This window comes from Meleagris gallopavo, chromosome 8, assembly GCF_905368555.1.
Source record: "Meleagris gallopavo chromosome 8, MGAL_WU_HG_1.1, whole genome shotgun sequence".
Taxonomy (NCBI): Eukaryota; Metazoa; Chordata; class Aves; order Galliformes; family Phasianidae; genus Meleagris; species Meleagris gallopavo.
Window position 1 is genome coordinate 24,956,192 of NC_139411.1, and position 21,494 is coordinate 24,977,685.

A 21,494-nucleotide genomic window follows, 5' to 3' on the forward strand; every position below is an offset into this window, starting at 1 on the left:
TTCAAAGCATTTTGTAAACACTACCTCAGTTGCAGGAGTTGAGAAGAAATGGATTTCATTTTATGAAAGTAAATGATTCAGTTGCCTCTGTATTAGCCTGCAGACAAAAGACACCCTTGGCATTCACTTCAAGATACAGGTAAGCTGAAGATGTACATCAGATGTACTCAAGATGTACTGTTGAAAAGGAAAAAAATCTAGCAACTGGAAAGTATAAAAAGTAGCACGAAGAGTCTGATGGTGAAATTCATTCCACTGCACAAGGAATTGAGGGATGTAACCAGTGCATAGATCCTACTCAGCCTCCAATGAATTTCACCTTCAAGTCCTAAAGTAGACAGACACACATTAGCTACTACACAGTTCACAGTTGGCTCATCTCATCCTAACCATGAACATGTAAAATCTAAAACATTTTTACTAGTTGTCCCTGTTCAAATGGACAGGTAGATTGCTTCATGAGTTTCTGCTCAGCACATCCTATCTGTCACAGTGTGCTAACTTGCATTCAGGATACTCTTATCCAAAGTAGTTTCATTCTTGCCTATGACATGTTATGAAGTTCAGCAAACTACCTCTCATGCTATTCACAAAACAAACTACTGACAGGCTCCTGTAAAAATGGGCCCACCTTCCCTGCTTGTTGCTATGACATAACACCACTGATACTCAAAATATTGTAATTAGAAATTAAGCCAAGGTATTATTCTCAATGTGCCTTTTAACTTTATACAAGCTCCTTAATACCTAAACTCCAACATAACTCAAGGACAGAGGTGATGACTGTGGTATCACTTAACTCACCCTTGCCCTTGAAGCTTCCCTTTCCCCAACCCAGCCTTAAACTCATGCCTGAACTCCCAGCTGGAGCAGCTTCTGGTGGTCTCTCGAGAAAGCCCTTGCTCAGGTTGTAAATAGCAACCTAGTACACTGAAATAATCCACCTGTACCTTCCAAACAGAAAATGCATGTTAACCATTGCATGGGGTAACGTTTGGGGTGCTTTGCAAAGGCAGTGCCCAACCCTTAACCTCAGTCAGCCACTACAATCCAACACAACCACACAGCTCACAGAGCTAAATGTTGTGCAGTGACACCAGGTTCACAAGGCAATCATAGAGAACAACTTTGAGAATAGCATCTGGCAGAACATATAAGCATGTAGCTTAAATACCAAAAAATACAAATCCTTCAGCAGCTTTAATTTCTAAGAAAACGGGAGAAAAAAAGCAGCAAACTGACCTTGCTCACATGTATAGATACATTTAGCTTATTGTGTATACTAGTATTTGCTTATTTCTCCTTAAGAAGAGCTCAAGCAAATTACCACTGAAGAGCTCTTATCTATGCTGTGTTCTAAGAAGTCAGCAAAAGACTGATTCAGACTGATGGGAAGAACTGCCTCACAGCTCCACATGAGTGTGCAAGTGGAAGTCAGGATCCAGCAGGCTGGAATAATTCTAATGACTTGTTTGCAGTTCTGCGTGGATGGGAGGTGTTTGTTGTTGTGATTTTTTAATTGCTAAGTCCTTCTGTAGCACAATTTACTTTCATTTGAACATTAGAGTAACCCGTGACATTTAGAAAGTGTTTACGTGAGAGAGAGTGACTGCTGGAACAGGTGCTACCTGGTGAGCAGTGACATACTGTAGAGAAAGGAATATTTGAAAGAAGCATCTGAGAGATGTTAATATGGAAGCTCACTGGGACAGTTAAAGACAAACTTCTGAAAGAATCTTGAAGTCAGCTAATGACACAATGCAGGGACTCTAATCGTATCATATTTGCCATACGCAGAGAAAGTGCACAACCCAAAACAAGACTCCATCTACCTACTGCTTTAAAAGCACTAGTATAATAAATTGCTCTGAACTGAAAACAGGTATGTGCTAAATCAGCTTGAAGAGAGCATTTGAATTGGACAGTAGTGGGAAATGGAGATTTGAAGCTATTAAAGAACATTTCACTATATATCCCTAAAAGCCACACTACTGCTCTCAGTAAATACTAAAAAAATAACCTGTCCTAACCAAAAATTTGAAGGAGCTAAGAAGTATGCACTTAGACATATGTAACTACTCAAAGGCAGTGTACATACAATGTATTGTAGATGTACTACGTATATACACAATATAAATTAGAAAAAATGATAAATATGTAGTTTAGATTTTTTGAAGAATACTGCTAAAAGAAGGAAAACAAAGTGAACAGGAAGTTTTTCTTGCTTTTTTCATAACACAAATTAATTTCACGGAACTGTTTGACACGTATATTTTCCAACATTCAGGGCAATGACTCAGGGACATCTTTCTAATCTAGTATTAATGTTCCAGAACATTAAACAACAGCTATTTAAAGTTCAGCCTTTTCAAATCAATAAGAACAACTCATTTGCACTCAAGAGCTTTAACTCTGAATACGAAACACCTCCTAAAACACAACAGCCAACACAAAGCATCACAACACAGGGGTAAACCAGAAGCAGCAGGCCAGCACTGACCACAGCTCCACACGCAAACTCTCCTACTTTGGGGAGGGGATACAGGTACTACCAGGGCCAAGCCAACCCTACTCAGTGAAGGGTGCAGAGAAGCAATATTTTCTTCTTGAGAAAGAAAGCTCAGATTTTGCTGACAAGATCAGAATTTCCCTTTCTGCATGTTTCTGCCTGACAGAAGATATTGTTAGCTCAGTTAACAACGGAGGGGGAGAGATTGGTCAGCATTACTCATAGCATCATACACCATACACCTGTTAGACCAAAAGGAAGAGAGGTCATATGTCCAAGGTAGGCAAAAAATTACACCCACAATTACTTTAAAGTGTAAAATACTTTTTCACTGCTTACACCCAACTAGAAAATAAGATCTTGGAAGCACAGTGCCTGCATCATTTCAACTTCTTGTACGAATACAAAATAAATAGATCTGTGAAACTGTATCACAAATAGAGTAACTGGGAGACCAAGGGATAAGAATCCTTAACATTAATCACAAAGCTTGTTATATGCTTTTACCACAGAGAACTCAGTTTCTGGAAGAAGAATAATTTTGAAAGAATTTTCTTTAAAGAACAGTGAAGGGTTTGAATAAACCACATGAATCTACAACTCTAGGTCTGATCTGAGGGATCGGAACACACCCCACTACTTTCTCCTCATTTGTGCCAAGTTACCTTCACTTGAGTACAAGCCCAAAGCAGTAACAGATCCAACTGCTTAACTGGAGTACCCACTGACACTCTGAAATGCTGTGATGCTCACATAAGCAGACATTACCAATAATCAAATCCCAAAACATCAATATACTCAAATTTCTCTGCTAAAAAACAAAATAACTTCCCAGAAAGTGTTGAAACAACATCACTAGCATTTTTAGATCAGATTAGATTTAGATTTGAGGCTTTTCTCACCCTAATCTTTTGATCTTTTCATTTCATCCCCACTTGTAACGAAAACAAGCATTTAAATATCACAGTTTTTCAAGAAAACTCCATTTTTCAGCCTTCTTGAAAAATAGGAGCTAACATTTACTTCCAAATCACAGAAAACCAACAAACCCGTACATATGTAAACAAGATCAGAATTTAGCTCCTATTGCTCAGATAGAAATCTGACTACATACCCAGAAGACATCACAGGCTCACAACCAATCCCAGATTTGTCTTTACCACCAAAGATCAAGCCCAGTCCGAGTTAAAAACTTGTTCTCAGAAGCATGAGAAACAAAAACTTCCAAGCACTTAACTTCTTTCTTCTTACAAGCCCAATTAGCACCATGCCTGATTCAGAAGGAGGTATTGTCCACAAATGTGGCTCAACTCCCCCATGTCATCAGCATCACCTGAGTATTGCAGCACAGCTTTGCTTTCTCTGTTTCCAGATTGGCTGAGGGTTGGTTTCCTCAGCAAACTCCAGAATTAGAGAAAAGCTTTTTGCCTTAGAACTAGATTAGTTCTGCTTTACTGAACACCCAAAGCTTATGATATTTAAGTTGATGAAATTTTATTACCTTTAACAATCATGTTACAAGAACCTGAAGCTTCAGCAAAATTAAGAGAAGACTGTTTATCTTAAGAAATTCTTGGGTTTGCAATTCAATAAACTCCCTAATAAGTTGCAAGTTTAAGTCTTCATTGGACCACAACCAACGGCGTAATTAGCCTGGTGCACACCTCAGCTCCTAACCCCTGCACAAAGGCCCAGTGAAGCAAATCTGAGTTTACCCATTGTAATGCAATGGAAAGCACTGCAGCAAAGTCCAAGGCTGCAGCAAATGAGGACTTGCCTATATGCAACAGCCATGAGTACAGAAACAAAGGAAAGAATCTACCTACCTTCAGAAGGCCTCACGGACGCAGAGATCTCCAGTAAGAAACCTCTTACCTCCACTGCCAACCCTTAAATGAGGTCTGGGAAGGGTCGGATCCTGGCTCCACCCCTTCCAGTCACTCAGGCACATTGCTTGCACCTGTTGCTTGCACCTGTTGCTTGCACCTGTTGCTTGCACCTGTGCTCCCCTGGGTTGGCCCTGCCCTCCCACTAGGAGCTCAATCACTGCTTCAGGCCGTGACTCAGCATTTCTGCTATACCTGTTCAAAGCACAGGACTGCAAAGCAGTTTCTTAAAAAATGAAAGGCTTGAGTCTTCAGTAAGACAGCCCTAAGTGTTCCATTTTTACCCTCCATTATTATTGTTACTGTTCATTGAGGCTCATCTACTGTAACAAAACTCAGCAGAGATGAGGCCACTACTGCACCCTGCAGACGCATAGTCAGGAGTAGTTCCCTAAAAGATAGAAGTAAACAAAATAGAAGGATAAGAGTGGTTATTCTCATATTAATAGACTGTAACTATTAAGGAGTGCTACAGTGTTGTCTTGTTTTATCCACAAACATCTCTATTTCTCCTTAGGGGAAAAAAAAAGACCTGGTCCATATGGTGCAATATAGTCACATAGTTGCATGGTATTTTGGTAGTTCATGGTAAGAGAAGGAACAAAACTTGCTACTCTAAGCTCAAATCTTTCTGTATACAAAAATAATTCAAATGCAAAGTTATCTGGATTAATTGCCTTTTGTGTAACAAATTCTAGGCCTGCACTCAGACATTCTTCATACCATGTGTATAGTGAAAACAACAGACTTTCCCTGTCTTCCTCCAGCTTTACAGCAGGTGATATCTTCTGTGAAGAAACACTTTTTTATACCTGCACAAGCAAAAAGAGACAACCCCAGTGAAAACAGGGGGTTGCCAGTAGTGTTTAATTTTGGTGTAGAAATGATGAGGAGAAATATCTTGACCGGAATTTGCCTGGCATAAGAAATAAGACATAGGGATGAGCTTCATCTCATACCCTTGTACCTTTCTAGAAATGTCCCAGTGCCTTACACAGTCTGTAGCTTTGGAGACAAAGCTCTGTAGCTCTGATCCTCTTAGCTCTGGTAGGATCCAATCTTTTCTAAGTATCTGTCTTGAGATAAATCTTTACTGTTTCTCCTTTTCTCCATTGACTGTAAAGGAAATCTGTGCCTATATTTGAGTGTAGAAAACTAAAGTGATGTGAATCCCAGTTCAAACAAATGCTGATTTTTGCATTTGTTCAGGACCCACAAGGCTGCAGATGTTCACTATGAGGCAGAGCTTCAGTCAATATTCATGACCTAGGGAGTCGAGGTGCTGCGCTGACACAGCAGCTGACAAGAGGGAGAGAGCCCTTGTCTTTTGGAAACCTCCTCTGACTCAGAGAAGAGCTTTGTGAGCAGTTGTTTATTTTTGGCATGACAGCCAACTGAAATATCAAATCAGAATACTCTGATCCAAAATATATTTTCTTGGCAAACTGTGTCAGGTGACAGACAATATTTTGTTCATCAAAAAGTAAACAAGCAAAAATAATTTCACTTCATTTGCTTTATTCTCTTTATTGTTATAAGTTAAGCCCAGACAGAGTTATTCCCTCCAAACTGGAAATCTGATGCCTTCTGTGCATAATAAAACAATTTTGTTTTTTACAAAAACAATCAGCCAAATAAGAATAATTTTGGTTAACACAAATTTTCTGTTTTCAGTGAGGGAATTATTCATCCAAAGAGACTCGAAGCATTACAATCGTTAACTAATTATGGCTTGTGATGTCCCCAGTGCAGTGGTAAAAGGACATTTCCACATTATTCAATTCTGGCTGGACTGGAGTCAGCGCATTTGCAAAGACTGATGAAGCATCAGATCTTTTGAACGTGACACTGTGCAACACATCCCAAGGTATCAATTTGTTGAAAAGAGCAGGTGCTTTCTTTTTACTTACACTAAGACCAGTATGGGTTGGCTGCAGCATGCTTCATGCTGTAGTATTTAATGACATAAGGACTCTGAGGTCATGAATATTGTGTCACTTCCTGTCATTGAGGTCACCTACTCATTTATATGGTATTTGTCATATCAGAAGCAGCCATGAGAAAGGAAGGGGCTTATCAGAAGAAAAGAAGTGAGGTAGTGCCACCATAGGTCACATCAATTTACATCAGTATGAAACTTTATAGTGAGTTTTTTGGCTGGTGAGGGCTATGGTAATACACAAGCCACGTTTTTAAGCAGATATAATCTGTAAATCATAGAAAGGTATCTACCCCGTGGTCCCTTGGGCATCAGCATGGTCCCTTTGGCCTGTGGATGCCCCCTCCCTGGAGGCATTCAGAGCCAGGCTAGATGGGGCTCTGAGCAGCCTTTTCTCAAGGAAGGCCTCCCTGCCTATAGCAGGGAGGTGCAACTAGATTATCTTAAGGGTTCCTTCCAACCCAAACTATTCCACAATTCCATGATTCTAAACAGGTTTTAACGTTTCTAAATTCTGATCAAGTTCTAATAGTCTTAGTATCTGAGTCTCATAATTTCTGTGTCTGCTCAAGTGTTTTCTAATCTGCCAGTTCTTATCACCCTAGAGGGAGCTTTCTTACAGAATAAGGAAACCAAGACCTTAAATCAAATCTCTCTCACTGAACTGAGTTTTTGTACATTTTCTTTGTTATATGCTTGAATGATTCTGAGCAAAATGTTTGTTGCTGAGTACTATACCATCTAACTTAACCACTGAAGTAGTGAGGCAGAAGACAGAGGAAAAGATGTACTGGGTTAATGAACCATGCTCACATCTATGCTTTCTGCAAAAGACTTTCCAAGTTGAAATTATGGAGGTTTCCTTTGTGTCATTCTACTTATCAGAAGTCTTTAATTCTTCCAAATACTTCACCACTGGGGTTTGATATTATGATGATATTACAGGAACAGTTCTGGAGAGCAAGGTTTTAAGAAGTTCTGAGCATTATGAGGTAATGTTCTGCTATCCCTTTAAAGGCACTTCTCTGCCCAAGAACTGCTCTCCTGAATTTTGTGCTGAATGAGGACTCAGCATTTAGAAAATTATACAGCCTAGAAAATATCATATGCAGAGATAATACTAACCAATCTGTCATAATCTTCACAATTTAAATCTATCCTAAATCCTTTTTTTCCAATGGAGTAATTTATACTTTAAGAGTTTCTGATTGATTCATGGAAACAAATTGTTTTGTATATCACATTAGTCAGCTATTTGTATTCCTGATAATGATTGTTTTCTGTTTGTTTTCCTCCATGTACACGATCAAAGACTACCAGATAAACAACTCAGATGGTAGAAGAGGTTTATGTTCGCCGATATTTTTAGCTCTAGCAGAAACATATGACATTGTGTTGAATATTTTCCATTTATTTTTGAGAAATCAGAAGGTGTTGCCAGCTAGCTGCTTCACATTATGATCTGCATTGCAAATACTTAAAAGTTCGCAGTCTGAAAATTAGGTCCTACTAAGAGGCACAAAAGATTTCCCTGCTGTGATGAACTTCATCCAAGAACTGAAAGTTAAAATACACATTCTGTCAGGAAGAAGCACGCTGCAGTAATCAAACTGGAGATGGACAGAAATACTTATTTGAAATGTTCTTCTGAATCTGAGGCTGGCTTGGTTTGAATGGGATGCTGAAAGGAAGACTAAAGAGGAGAAAGATATGTATCATTGGTACCCACAATAATTGCTGCATGGGAAGCAGGAAGAGACCCTGGCTCTATTTGCATCTCATTTCACTGCCAGTGTGGATAAGCAGAAAGCCACCACCATAAAGATTTTTCTATTTATCTAGTGATTCAGACAGTTATCTGGGAGAAGTCTCTCTGCAAGACTACCTACTCCCGGGTCTTTCCACTGCTCTTGCCAGAGAGGGTGTCAGTGAACTCAGTGCAACACATCCCTATCAGTGCCTAGGCAATAATCTCAGACTCACTTCTCTCCCAGCAGCTCATGACTTTTTCAGTCGCGCAAACCAGGTGCTCCATGCTATTTGTTGCATCGCCACTCTCTAAGCCATCTATGCTTGACTGTTTGCCAATTTTTCTTTTAATCAAACATCTCTTTCTTCCTGTTTGTGCAGAAATCCATCACAGAAAGCACTATTATTTACAGTATCTCAGGCTACTGGCTATGTCCAAAAATAGTGCTTAACAACAGGAGGTAAAAATCTTTCATTAGTACCTCTGTGGAAAATGCTACATCTAGTGCCAGCCATGTAATTACTGCTCTTTCCACCTCCAATAAAATTTATAGGCAGTACTGCCATTTAGAGTTCCATAAGCATAGACTTTCATACTTTATGGTGAGTATATTAATAGCTCCTAACTACTGAAGTTTCTAATCATCCATATTGAAAAAAAGAAAATTATTACCACCCTATTAGAGAACATTTTAATGTTCTATAAGCACATTATTTGCACATTTGAGTATAAGTAATCAATAAGTCCTTTCTAAGGAGATTACTGTAATGTAAAAAAAAAACAAGATAATGAGTCTGTAGATTATGGGATGTTAATCTCCTGCTTAGAACCAGAAAAACTCCTGAAAGAGAAAGAGGTGATGTTCTTGTCGTGGGTACTGTCTTGGTCAATGCAAGGTCTGAGCTTGTGTTGTCTGGAACAGAGTCAAAGAGTAACAGGTTGAGGTAATGGTTTATGGGCAACAAAGGAGAATTGTAACTTCTGTAGAATGGAAACCAAAAGGTTATATGTGGAGCCTATCCTAAAACTGTTTATGAGCTTGTTCAGAGCTGTGCCAAACACCATTCTGAATCTCTCCAGGGATGGAGACTTGACAGCATCCCCAGGATTCACTCCAACGCACTACTATCTCTCTTGGAACTCAGCATCAAAGACAACAGAGAAATCCACATTTGTGAAAATTTTGCCATAAAACAAGTTAAATCACCAGCGTTATGACTGCCGGGGAGCACAAAAGTACAATTGTGTTTCCCTGGTGCTTCCAGGAAGCACTCGGGAGTCTATCAGGGGTTGAGGGAGGCCCCTCTCATTGGGCTGTTCCTAAAATGCTGTGGCTGTATCACTCTGCTTATTGTTCCTAAACCAAGTGGGAGATGCAAGTGGAAGCAGCAACATCCTTCCCTCAGGCAAATAAACATCAGCAGACAAAAAAAATCTTAAAGATTTCTACTGCTGTTGTCCCATTATTCCCATCAGATAAACATAGCCTCTAAAGATGTGATAACACGGCATGCATCAATGATAAGCAATTTCCAGGTGAGACACCTGCGTCAGCTGCCGCACAGCACCTCACCACTGCTGAGTCTAATTATATATCTGGGTATTTTCATCTGATAGCCCTGCGTGCCCCAGCTGGAGACTTCTCTGTCACTTCATGCAGCTCTGAAAGTTTCCATGACATGAAGTGATGACCTGGTGGAGTGAGCAGAGTGAGTGAGTAGCACAGCAGGGTGGACACCCAGCTCCGAGGCGTCCTCCATACCCTTCTTCTTCCCCATGCCCCACCATGCTGTGGTATCAGATGCAAAGAGGTTTATATTGCCAGCAAAGTACCTCCAAAATCCATCACTTCTCCCTTCCATAGCTTTCCAATTTTGCATGCAATCAGCCTCAGCAGAGGCACATTGTACCTCACTGCTACTCAACCCTAGGGTCTCCTGTAATTGAAGATCTCTTCGAGTTCCCTTTTGATTATCTTTCTGAAAACAAAACTCTGTAGCTAAGCATTACTTCTTTTTTATGTCGCTGCCGCTGTATCAGGGCAGTGGCATTAATTTTGGACACTTCATCAGAAAAATCTCCTTTTGGATTTCCTACTCACAGCCCCAAGTCAAGCAAAACAAACAATGAAACTACTGGGACTGAAGAAAGGAACAAGGTATTAGGCTTTTTATTAGTTGCAGAATTTATTTCTCTGCTGTTTCAGCTTGCTCTCATCTTTGCCACAAGGCAAACATCTAAATATATTTTATGGAAGAAAATGATGCAGGAGCTCCGTGCCCAAGACATGGTGCTGGGCAGCACAGGGCCTTAAAAGTCTGCAGCACCTTTGCCTGCATTTTGAAAGCATAAATAAGGAACAGAAGGATTTGTGCACACCATGGTTTCACATACCACCCCGTCCCTGCCATAAATATACCCATCCATGTACGTGCAGCACTGCACGCTGGTGAATTTGTCAAAATTGCAGAGGGTGCCAAGAAAAGGCTGCTTGCTTCCCATCTCCCATTCAGTGATATCTGAGATAATTTCACAGCCTAATTTTGTTGCAAGCTTTTTTTTTTTTTTTTTCCTTTTTTTTTTTTTTTTTCCCCCACTTGGGATGTGTTACAGGACATTTCTTTCATAAATGTAATTACAGGGGAGAGGGGGGCAGGTGGAGGAATTGAGAAAAAAAAGTTGACAAATACAATTTTCCAATTGTCTTGAAGCCATAATTGATTTAGTCAGTTTACTAAAATGGTTGAGATGTTACTTCTTTACCTGAAATAACTCTGGAAATTGTTTCAGTCTCAAAAATAAGTCTGGGGATGGAAAACTGGGTTGACTGCAATGTCAGGCATATCTCGTGCTCCTCTTCACTGTTATTTGAAACAAGATCTGAGTCAACACTTGCTATCTGCTAGTGGAGTTAGTCCACGTAGACATTTTGTTATTTGAATAGACATCCGCATTAGCAGATGACAGTGTCTTAAAACTGGACCATCTCCCAGTGAGGGAATTGCCATGCAGGCACACACATGTCTACATATCCCTTTTATCCATATGCCTGGGGTTTAAAAGATTAAGAAACATCAGGTCAAAACATCTTGCTTTGCTCCTGCACGAGGGCAGAGTGGATTTTTACTTTCTAGGAACTGATGATGTGGGAAATAGAACAACCAAAAAAGTATACTTAAAAGGGAAAAAATAAATGGAAAATGCAATAAAAAGATCCATCTTTATTCAGAAACATCATGCGTACCTACCCACCTCTACACAGTAAGCTTACTTTAAAGCCAATAGCACAGAGAAAAATATATACATATTCCTGAAAGTCTGAAGGCAGTGTTTCATATTGCTGACTACAGCCAAACCAGTCTGATTGGGCTGATCTTTAGAGAAGACTTACATTGACATCCAATGGAAACATTTTTTTTTTTTTTAATCTTGCACAGGGTGTGTAAGGATCATCCATTTCCCCTACACAGACATACTGGTTCCTTTCCTGTGAACAAATAGCTGCATCCTTACAAAACACACATTGAACTTTCACTTGTGTAAATATATATATAAGCATAAGCACAAAACTTATGTTTGTATTTATATTCATAAATATATGCATGTACATAAATATATACAGATATATATGTAAACAGATATATACATTTATATGCTTTGAGAATTGGTACCTTTTTTAAGCATCATACAAATGGCGATATTGCCCACCCAGATCCAGGGGAGGAAGGATGAACCCAACGAACAGAAACAGACCACAATCTGTTCTCCCTCACAGGTAGCTGTCTCTCTCATTTAGACCCTGTGCTTTTTGGCAGTGAGAAGCCAAGAAATCATCTAAGATTAAACTCATTTCACTACTGCTGCTGTCTGTCTGCTGATTAATTTTGAGGCTGCTAATTAACATCTCCAGGAAGGAAGCCCCCAACAAAATGTAATCTGAAGAATTAGGGGAAAGGGAGAAGGGATAAAGTGTTATGGTGTTAAAAATTGTAGTTTAAGTAGACTAAAGGCACGGAAATGTGAAAAGCTTAAAATGAAGTGTTTGAAATAGTCTTTTTTTTTTTTTTTAAAGCATTTATTTTCAGATCATTGGTTTGATGGGGAAAAAAAAATACATCAAGTTTTTGTTTTTTTTCATTCCATCTTAGAACAGAAAAAAGTTTTTCTGATCTCAGAAATTCTCCAAGGATAAAAATACATTTCTGACTCAGTTTTTGCTGAGCTAGGATCATTGCTGACTTTCCATGCTACTTTCCATGCCTTCATTCCGGTAATATATTTCACATCCACCTAACATTATGGATGGCATAGCAAGCTCTTGAAGGTGCAAATTATTTAAGTGTTATGTGTGCATGTATAATGTTAATGCATCCAGTCAGCAAGGAGGTAAGCTTTTGCAAATCAAGATCTGATATTGACGTTGCAGTACAAGGAATACATTATTGTACACTATACTACACTTAAAAGCTTTGATCTCACTTTCAAGGCTTGATCAAAGCTGGACACAAAAATCCACCTTTGGTACACAGCCCAAATCAATGGAATAGGACCAGAGCATAGTGTCCATCTAGTCCTGAGATCAAACAAAAAAGCTAAGTGCCTTGTCAGAGGGCAGCTCCATTGTGGGGCAACAGGTAGCTGCTTCTTTCTCTCCTGAGTTTCCCTTCCTGTCTGCTCCAACGAGCTAAAGCTCCCACACCCAAAAGACTGGAAGCTGTAAATTACATTCTGCCATGCAAACACAGCAGGATAAGTCAAAGTCATTTTTAATGTCCAAGGGATTCTTGTAGCAATGGAGTAAGGATTTTTTTTCAGTCATTCAGTTCTTAGAAGCGCACAAAACAAATAAATTCCCAGTACTATTAATATCTTCTTTATAAGCACATAATTTTCAGCAGATCATACCTCCAAAGCTGCTTTTCATCACATATTCAGATTTCTTCTCAGGTGCAACACAACTACCAGCAAATTCTTTTCCAGGGACACCCCCTCATGGACTGAAAAAAATTCTGTAAAATTGGAAAGAAACAGTCAAGTGCAAACAGGTGTCGGTGGGCGATGGCACAGAGAGATGCAGTTCTCTTACCTCAGTGTTTGCAAACCTTTCCTGATTCTCAACAAAAGATTTACAAGTCTCAATGTTAAAGGAAAAATAGCTTTGAAACATCTTGGAACAATAGCATCATTACAGATGTTCTGGGGGCTCTGGCCTTACCCAGGGCTGAATCTAACAGATACACACAGTGTGTAACTCTCTAAGCTAATTCAGCACAAAGCTCTGTTATGTCTTTGGCCTCCAGAAAACAACTATCCAGTAAGAGAGCTGATGGGGAAAAAAAAATATTTTGCCACTAACCATTACACTGATCAATAAAATATATTAACTCTAACCTTGCTAGCAATAGACTTTACTACAATTTATGATCAATCGTTTGAACTTCCATTCTTCCAGAGTTATAGCTATAATGAAAACAAAGGTAGATTATCACTGGACAGAAATTAAATGTTTAACCTTTATACAGAAGCTTAATACTAAACTTCACCCAACAATGTTTATCCTTTCTTTTCCATGTCATAACCTGATAGCATTACTTGCTCAAGTTCTAAAAATGACTGACCCGTGTTTCATTTTGTTCACTACTGACTTGGGGAGAGATGGAAGGAAATGATGAAGAAACAAGGGAAGAAAACAACTGCTACTTTCTGTTCTAAAAACGACTCCTCCTAAAGATCTATTCTTGTCATGCTTAGGTATTGTTTGAATAGTCAATACTACACTCAAGAAGGGCAATGTCAGGTCAGTGAGAAGAGTCTTATGCCATTACAGTTTAATATCATGCTATTATTCCAAAATAGAAGTTGCACTGCTATAAGGCACCTCTGTCCTAGAATAACACCTCCATGGTGGGAGGAGGTTCACTAACTGAATTGCACAGCAGGGAACAGGGCATGTGCTGGAGCTTTACAGCAACCATATTGTTGTCCTGTTAAGACCCTTACTGCGGCAGCAGCTTCCCCACACCTGCAGCCTGACCCAGCCCTGGGCCCACACCCGTTAATCAGCAACAATCAAACCACTGGCCCAAAACATTCCCTCTTTACTCAGTGCCGCCCATGCAAGCCAAAAGGTTGGAAAGCCATGAGTCAGATGTTAGGAAGAAAATTTTTTACTCAGAGGGCAGTGAGGCCCTGGCACCGCTGCCCAGAGAGGTTGTGGGTGAACCATCCCTGGAAGTGCTCAAAGCCAGGGTGGATGGGGCCCTGATCTGATAGATGGCAACCAGCCAGTGGTAGGGGGTTGGAACAAGATGATCTTTAACGTCCCTTCCAATCTGAGCCATTCCATGATTCTATAAACTGTGTTCTGAACTTATCATAGAAATAGTACGAATCTGTAAAAACATGGCTCATCATCTGTTTTCCTTTCACTCCAAGAAACAAGTTTCTTCTCTCCAGTCCCTCCAAAGGCAGGACATCTCCTGATCTGTTCCCTTTAGTGGCCTCTGTCAATCCCTTCTTAGAAATCATGTCCATAGCTTTCATGGAGTGTGAAAACCCTGCTGCCTGATCCGTCTTTTGGCAGGTGCAGAAAAAACAACTCCAGTGTGCCTAAGTTTGGGCTGCAGCAAGTGTCAAGATTAATGATTTCATCATGGCAAGCTAGGCAAATCAATCAGAGAGCTCAATGGCAGTGAGAAATATCAGATTCAAGCATCTGTCACCATGAACACCAGACCCTGCTCAGCACTTGCTGAGAGGGATGGACCCCACTCCTCACTGCTGCCCTCAGTTCCCAAGACAACCTGCAAAGGCCACTGTCCCTACACATGCTATTTTCTGCACTGGGTACTCTGCACAGTTTATGGGGGACATCCCCTCCAGTTCTCCAGTCTTCTCACTGAAGCTGAAAAGAGGTGACTGTTTGTCATGAGCATGACCAGCTGAACAGCCCCTATTGCAATGAGAAAGGAAGCCTCTGCCTTGGTTCAGATAGTTCTCTCTTCATCCCATCTATCGTCCTTTGACCAGAAATAAGCCAGAGAATTTTTATTTTTTTTTTTGCAAGCACTTAAAGAGTGCAATACCTTCTTTTAGTAAATGCCACAGGAAACTAAAAAGAGAAAAAAAAAAGACTAAAAAAGTCATGCACTGGTAAAACTTTTTTTTAATGCAAGATTAGACAGGTCTTATCTGACCCACCAGACAGACTAAGAGGTAGGCAGCTTTAAAGCAAAGTTGAAGCATTCCCTGTTCTCTGTTCTTCTGATAGCCTGCTATGATGTGAAATTCTCCAGGTGAGAAAGGAGCACTCCCACCTCCACAGGGCACAGTGTCCTTGGAAAAAAGGAGCATATGCAGGTATATGACTCATGCATGCATTTACGTGTAAAGTGAAGAACGCTTCTGCTCTCAAAGCAGCCCACTCCACAAAGAGACATCTGGTAAATCCTACATGAGTTAACCTCATGCCACAATCTCACGAAAACACATAAATGAAAACAGGTTCCTCCTGCTGGCAGCTTCTCTGCATGCGAGGGAGTGATGAGCCTCGTCCTTGAAAGGTGATTTCTCTGTGGGACATGGAATAGAACTCCCCTCAGTACAGACAAGCTATTCCAGATACACAGGCAGACATTGCAATGGCTATGAATGAGCCTTTAAGGCCAAGTGAACAAAATTTGCTCAGAGCTGTATCTGATAGAAATCAGAAATCTGGGACAAAGCAGGGATGTTTGCTGAAGAACACGGTGCAAAAAGTTGTTATCATTTTGCTCCAGCCTCTGACAAAGACCCACAGAGGGACTTCTGCTATGGAGAGGCTAGAGTTCCATGCCACCCAGCCCAGTAATTCTCAGCTACTCTCTGAGGGAGTCACTCCATCCACGGCTGCAAGACTCTACATGCCCAGGTTGAGCACTGTTAACTGCTCTGGGTCTCAGCTCCGTAAGGAGAAATGTAAAGAATCAGATCATAAAATAAGTGAGCAGAATAAAGGAATAAGACCATAGCACTTCCTGAGCTAACCACAAACATTGTAAAGATAATTAAGATAAATACATTTTTGACTGAGAACTAAAATCACAGAAAGACGGAATCACAGAACCCTGAATAACCACAGAAAATCCTGAGTTGGAAGGGACTCACAAGGATCTTGGAGTCCAGCTCCAAGTGTTAAGCTATGAAGGGAGCAATGGCCACGTAGTGTCTTTTAGCAAGACCTGAGACTCTGATTTGATAAGAAATTCATTTATTGTCCACAGGCTTCTCCTGAAGAAGATCCAGACCTGTATGGGATCCAGCAGGGCAAACATCTGGGGCCCCACATCTTTTTGCAGTAAGCCCTGCCTGCAAACCCATGGCTCCAGAAACATCAGTGCAAGCTCTTTGCACAGCTTGCAGTCAGCAAAACTTTCCCACATCAGAGAAACCTAACACCCATGGGTAGGTGCTGAATATCATTCTGTTCAGCATGTCCAAACTCAACTCCGCAAAGACTTAACACCTTGGCTGGGAAGTACCTGCACACAGAAGGGCTGAATCTAATTGCCAGAGCTCAACATGGCACCTTGGGATTTGTATCCAACCTACATTTTATTTCCTTTCTATTGCCCCCCAGATTATGCAATCCTTTAACACATTCTTCTGAAGAAGCATTTTGCAATAAAACATCTACTGCTCTGGGCTTGTCACCACAGAAGTGACAGAACAGCATCAAAGGCATTTAAGTTTCCGCACTCCGGATGCCAGCTTCTGGTGCTACCCTTCAAAACACCTTTGACAATCTAAGGCTGTAGATCAAAGCTTTCTCCAAAAGTTTCTTGCTTGTGACATAATAGTACCCACACTTTGTCCAATGGGATGTCCTAGGGCAAATTCCCACATTCTAACAGACTGAGCAAAACACTGAAGTGAAGACACTTTCCTACTATCCATGTCTGAAACTTGTCCCATTTTGCTAGTGGAATGCTGAAAGTCACTCTTCACTCATTAGAAGTGTGTGGCCAGTGAACGTTGTGTTCTGCAGAGAGCAAAATGTCTGAACTTGGCCACTTCTTGCATCCCTGCAAGAAGACTGGGTCTTGTGGGTTGCCTTCATTGCAGATCAGGGTTAAACCGACAGCAGTGATGAAATGTAAATGGAAAATATTATGTAAAAAGAATTGCATAATGTTCCCAGATGTTTTCAATTTTCTAAGTACTTCTAAAAATAAAATGAACTTTTAATACTTAATCAACATAGTTATTCATTCTCTTTTACCCAAGATGAAGTTTCCCATGAATTTTTTATGGATACACGTTAGTTATTATTGCTTTTGGTTTCCTGGTTCAGACACAGTTCTGCCCTCTGTTCCACGATTTTACAAATTACCCCCACTACACAGGCTGGGAGTGCTCTTAGGTCCTTGAGAAAGCTCTTCAGTTGATTTTATAAGTCTGTTCAGGTTTGGCTAGAATAACTTCAGGAGAGGAAGATTTGCAAGGAGAGCATTAGCTACCTAACGGGGTCACAGTTCACCCATTACCACCTAGTTGTATGCCCACATAGCTCCCTACTCCAGAATGACCCCATCTCATACGAGACCCACAGCAGCCATGGGCAAGGTATGATGGACACATTGCAGGTGCCACTATTTGTTTCTTTTTATATTATCCTGCACTTGCATATGCTGGTGGCAGAGCTGCCTTTAGTGCAGTGAAAGAAAACTTAATTGGATGGTGCCAGGCTGGATTTCTCTTTGCATTCTGTACTAAAAGGAAAATCTACTGCAGAGAGGAGAGGCCTATAAGCCCATTAAATCAGTGGGAACTGTTTTTATTCTGGACTGAAATGGCTCTGTGATTTTTATCCCTGTGTTTATTGCACAGCTCTCAACAACGCAAGTCCTTAAAGATGGGAATGTGTTTTCTCCATAACTAGCAGCTGCCTAAGATTCTTGTGCAAGTGACAGATGTATCTCGCTGAATAGATGACTCTAAATGAAAGGAAACACAGAGAAACCTGAGTGACCATGCAGTGTCTGATCACCTAAATGCAAAGTTCTGCAAACAACAGCAGAAGAATATAACCAGGGGATATTGAGCTGACAGCCAGACAACAGAGAGGACACTCAAGCAGCACATCTACTCCATGTAAAAATAAAAGCCTGCAGTCTCCAAATGCAGTTTCCAGGTGCTTCAGCTTATCATGGCTTCTTACATCTCTAAGGAAGTTACGAGCTGCCAGTAGTGACAGCTCATAACAGGACTTCACATAGGGCACAGGGAGGAAAAAGCAGGGTTGATATCAGTCCACACACAGCTATTGCTTGGTTGGATATCAGACCAGCCCTACTCAGCACGTCCCACCCATAAAGCAGGAGATTTCCCAGCAACACTGCATACCCACAATTAGAAAACTGAAAGGCAATAGCCCATTATATTGTTTTCAGCACCATTGGTATACAGTAATACAGTATTTAGCAAGGGCATGTTCACTGCCTTGTTCGTCTTTTTCTGCCAACATTGGGAATCCACTCAGAACAAGCTGTTGAGCTTTATTTTTATTTTACTTAATTTTTTTTCCAAATCCTTTAAGATAAATATGTGTATTAACAGCCACTAGGGCAAACAAAAATATTAATTTACATTTACTGCAGACAGAGTCCTACCACACTTCACCTCTCATAGAGGAATTTCTCCTGTGATGAATTAATCTTTATTCTTGAGTTCTTATTTCCTTCATTTCTTCACAATCACCATGGTTTTTTGAAAAGAGAAAAATGAGCACTGGTATTTTTGTTTTGTTTTTGTTATAGAAACTGTTTTTTCTGCTAACAGCTATTTATAAAAGGGATACCTTACCCTATAGTACTCTAAATGAGAAACCTAAAAAGACCAGAATATTACCACTGATGTGTACTCAGCCCTAAATATTTCCAATGAAATTCCAGGAGCCCTTGAAGGGTAAACATTTTCGTAATGGCCCAGTACAGTCACCAAGAGCTACTGTGTTCTGAAATTAGCAACATGCTCTCTCCAGATTGCTCCATTCGTTCTTAGTTCATGGAAAGAACGAAGCAACTGATCCAGACTGCTATCACTGCTGTTATAAAGGGTCATGGGAAGCGCAAGAGAGCAAGCACAAGTTCCAAGAGGCTTTGGTGGGGCATGCAGCCATATTCACGTACACCGCCAATGTGCTGCAAGAGCAGCAGTCACCAAAAATGCTTTCTACACGTGTGCTGAAGCCCAACATCTCTCTCTCTTCTTCCCTTCCACCTGTTATCACAAAGAGACTTTTCATTTCCAAACATTCTGCCTTTTTGGTTTTCTGTCCTTTGGGAGCACTGCACAGGCCCCAGGTAAACATTCTGGACATGCCAAAGCCACCAGGGTTCAGTTCCAGGGATGACTGAGGACAGCACAAGGCACTGACCATCAGCTGCAGGCACCTCCAGGTTGTTACAGTTTGACCCTTTGAGGGACACCAGGTCAATAGAGCCATGACTTCAGTGCCTCTACAGCACACCAGTTGAAAATCTCATGCGCAGAGTGGTCTGAAAAGCCAATTAATTGACATTATTTAAAGACAGCTTTTCAGGGGAGTCCTTTGCTGGAGGAACTGAGTCTCAGCGCAGTGCTAAATTATGCATAGGAGTTAAGGGAGGTGAGAGTAAAAAAATCCACTGGGTAATCATAATCACCATGCAATTAGGTTTGATATCATAATAGAAGGTTACTCTCCTAGGGGTAATGCAGTGAGGGTGAACTTTAAAAGGCCAGATTTTAAATCTATGAGAAAAATGATTAACAGCCCGCTCAAGGGCAAAGTGAAACACTTTAACAACATACTGCAAATTTGTTCCTGGAGTAACTCCTCCAGCAGCCCCAGCAGTTGTTCCAAGGGTGAGTTTGGCTAATATTATGAGTCCAGAGGCTATTTAAGAATGTGTGGTGGAGAAGCAGATGGTAGTTGGACCTTTGCACTGGAAATATAACAGAAAGGATAAAATCTGCATGGCTGAATGGAGTTTATTGGAAATGAACACCCTTTTAAAAATAAAAAGTGGTATCTGACTGAAGAGCAGAACATAAGCTAGAATAAAGGGCAGACTGGAAAGGAAATGGGTGTAGAGCATAGGATTATAGAAGAAAAAAAATTAAGGTATTTCTGATATAGAAGAGAAAATAAAAACTAAACCCCCAACTAGGCATGTAATGAGGGGAACTTTAAAGTACTGTTATGTGACAGCTTTATTGTACCTAATTAACTGAAATATATGCATCTGCTGGAAGACACTACTCTGCGATAACTCACAATCAGGTGCACAAATCAGACATTTCTTCAGCAAAACCTGTAATTTCACGGGGAAAGAAAGAGGCTGAAAAGCAGTGGATGCTGAAGCAGAAAAGAAGCCCTTGGCCTGAGTTATTTGTACAGATATAACGGAAGAGATCCCCTCCCTTGTCTGTGCTGGTTTCTATGGGAAAATAGAGTGACTTCAGCAGTGATTTACTTCAACTTTTGTGGAAGGTGAACAGGACCTGAGGAAGGAGTTATGTGGTCACCAGTTCTCCAGGGCAGTAAATCAGCCTGGCTAGCTAATACCAGCCCAACTCATAGGGAAAACAAACTACACTACAGCGAACCTGTCAAACAAGGTGCCCCTCTTACATCTGCCTTACAGTGCGAAACGCCCCTTGAAAGACAAGGAAGGAATTTACCACTAAGCACAGACGAAAACAGCAACTTCATTTAAACGTTATATTTTTCAAAATGGTAAGTTTCTCCTCTTATGTACCTTAAGCACAGTGGGAGTTCAACCTCAGCTGTAGCCCGTAACGTCATAATACAGGTAAATAAATGACAATAGAGAAACCCCTCTTCAGTTTCCATATGGAAATATTATTCTGTCACAGCAATCCCTCATCTGAAAAGTTAATAAAATAGTACATAAAGGTGACCTGGTGGATATAACTTACTCGAGTTTTCAAAACGCTTTTGATAAGGTCCCTCATAAAAGAATATTAATGATAATGAGAATGATCTTACATTTATGATGGTGCCTTTCATTCAGATGAATCCCAAAGTGCTTTACAAAGTTTTTACTAACTGATTGTACAAATTGTGTCATATATCTCCATCCCCAAAGCGCTTCTAGGTCTGGGAGAAGGCATGACAGCTATTTAATTGCCTAGCACACTGCTGTTCCATGTTTTAGAGCAGGGAATAAACACAAGGACTTCAGCAATTACAGTGATTTTAGGCAGGTAAAACTATTTTCCGCAGCTGAGTTCTGGTGACAACCAAGCCCATCTCTTCCCTCCGCTCTCACCCAAACATTGAGGCTGAACAGTGAACAGCTCACATGGGGAAAAAAGTCATTTTATCGGTTGCTCCTAAATATATAATGGCAATTAGAAAGAGAT

General features: G+C 40.5%; 1 long non-coding RNA gene across 1 annotated transcript in view; it reads right to left on the minus strand.

Annotated features, from left to right (window-relative positions):
• Window positions 1-6,011: 6,011 nt before the first annotated feature.
• LOC146543882 (uncharacterized) overlaps window positions 6,012-21,494 on the minus strand; it is a 53,502-nt gene continuing 38,019 nt past the window's right edge. The window contains exon 9 of the long non-coding RNA XR_014884592.1: window positions 6,012-13,093. This is a non-coding gene — a long non-coding RNA (uncharacterized LOC146543882). The remainder of the gene's footprint in view (window positions 13,094-21,494) is intronic.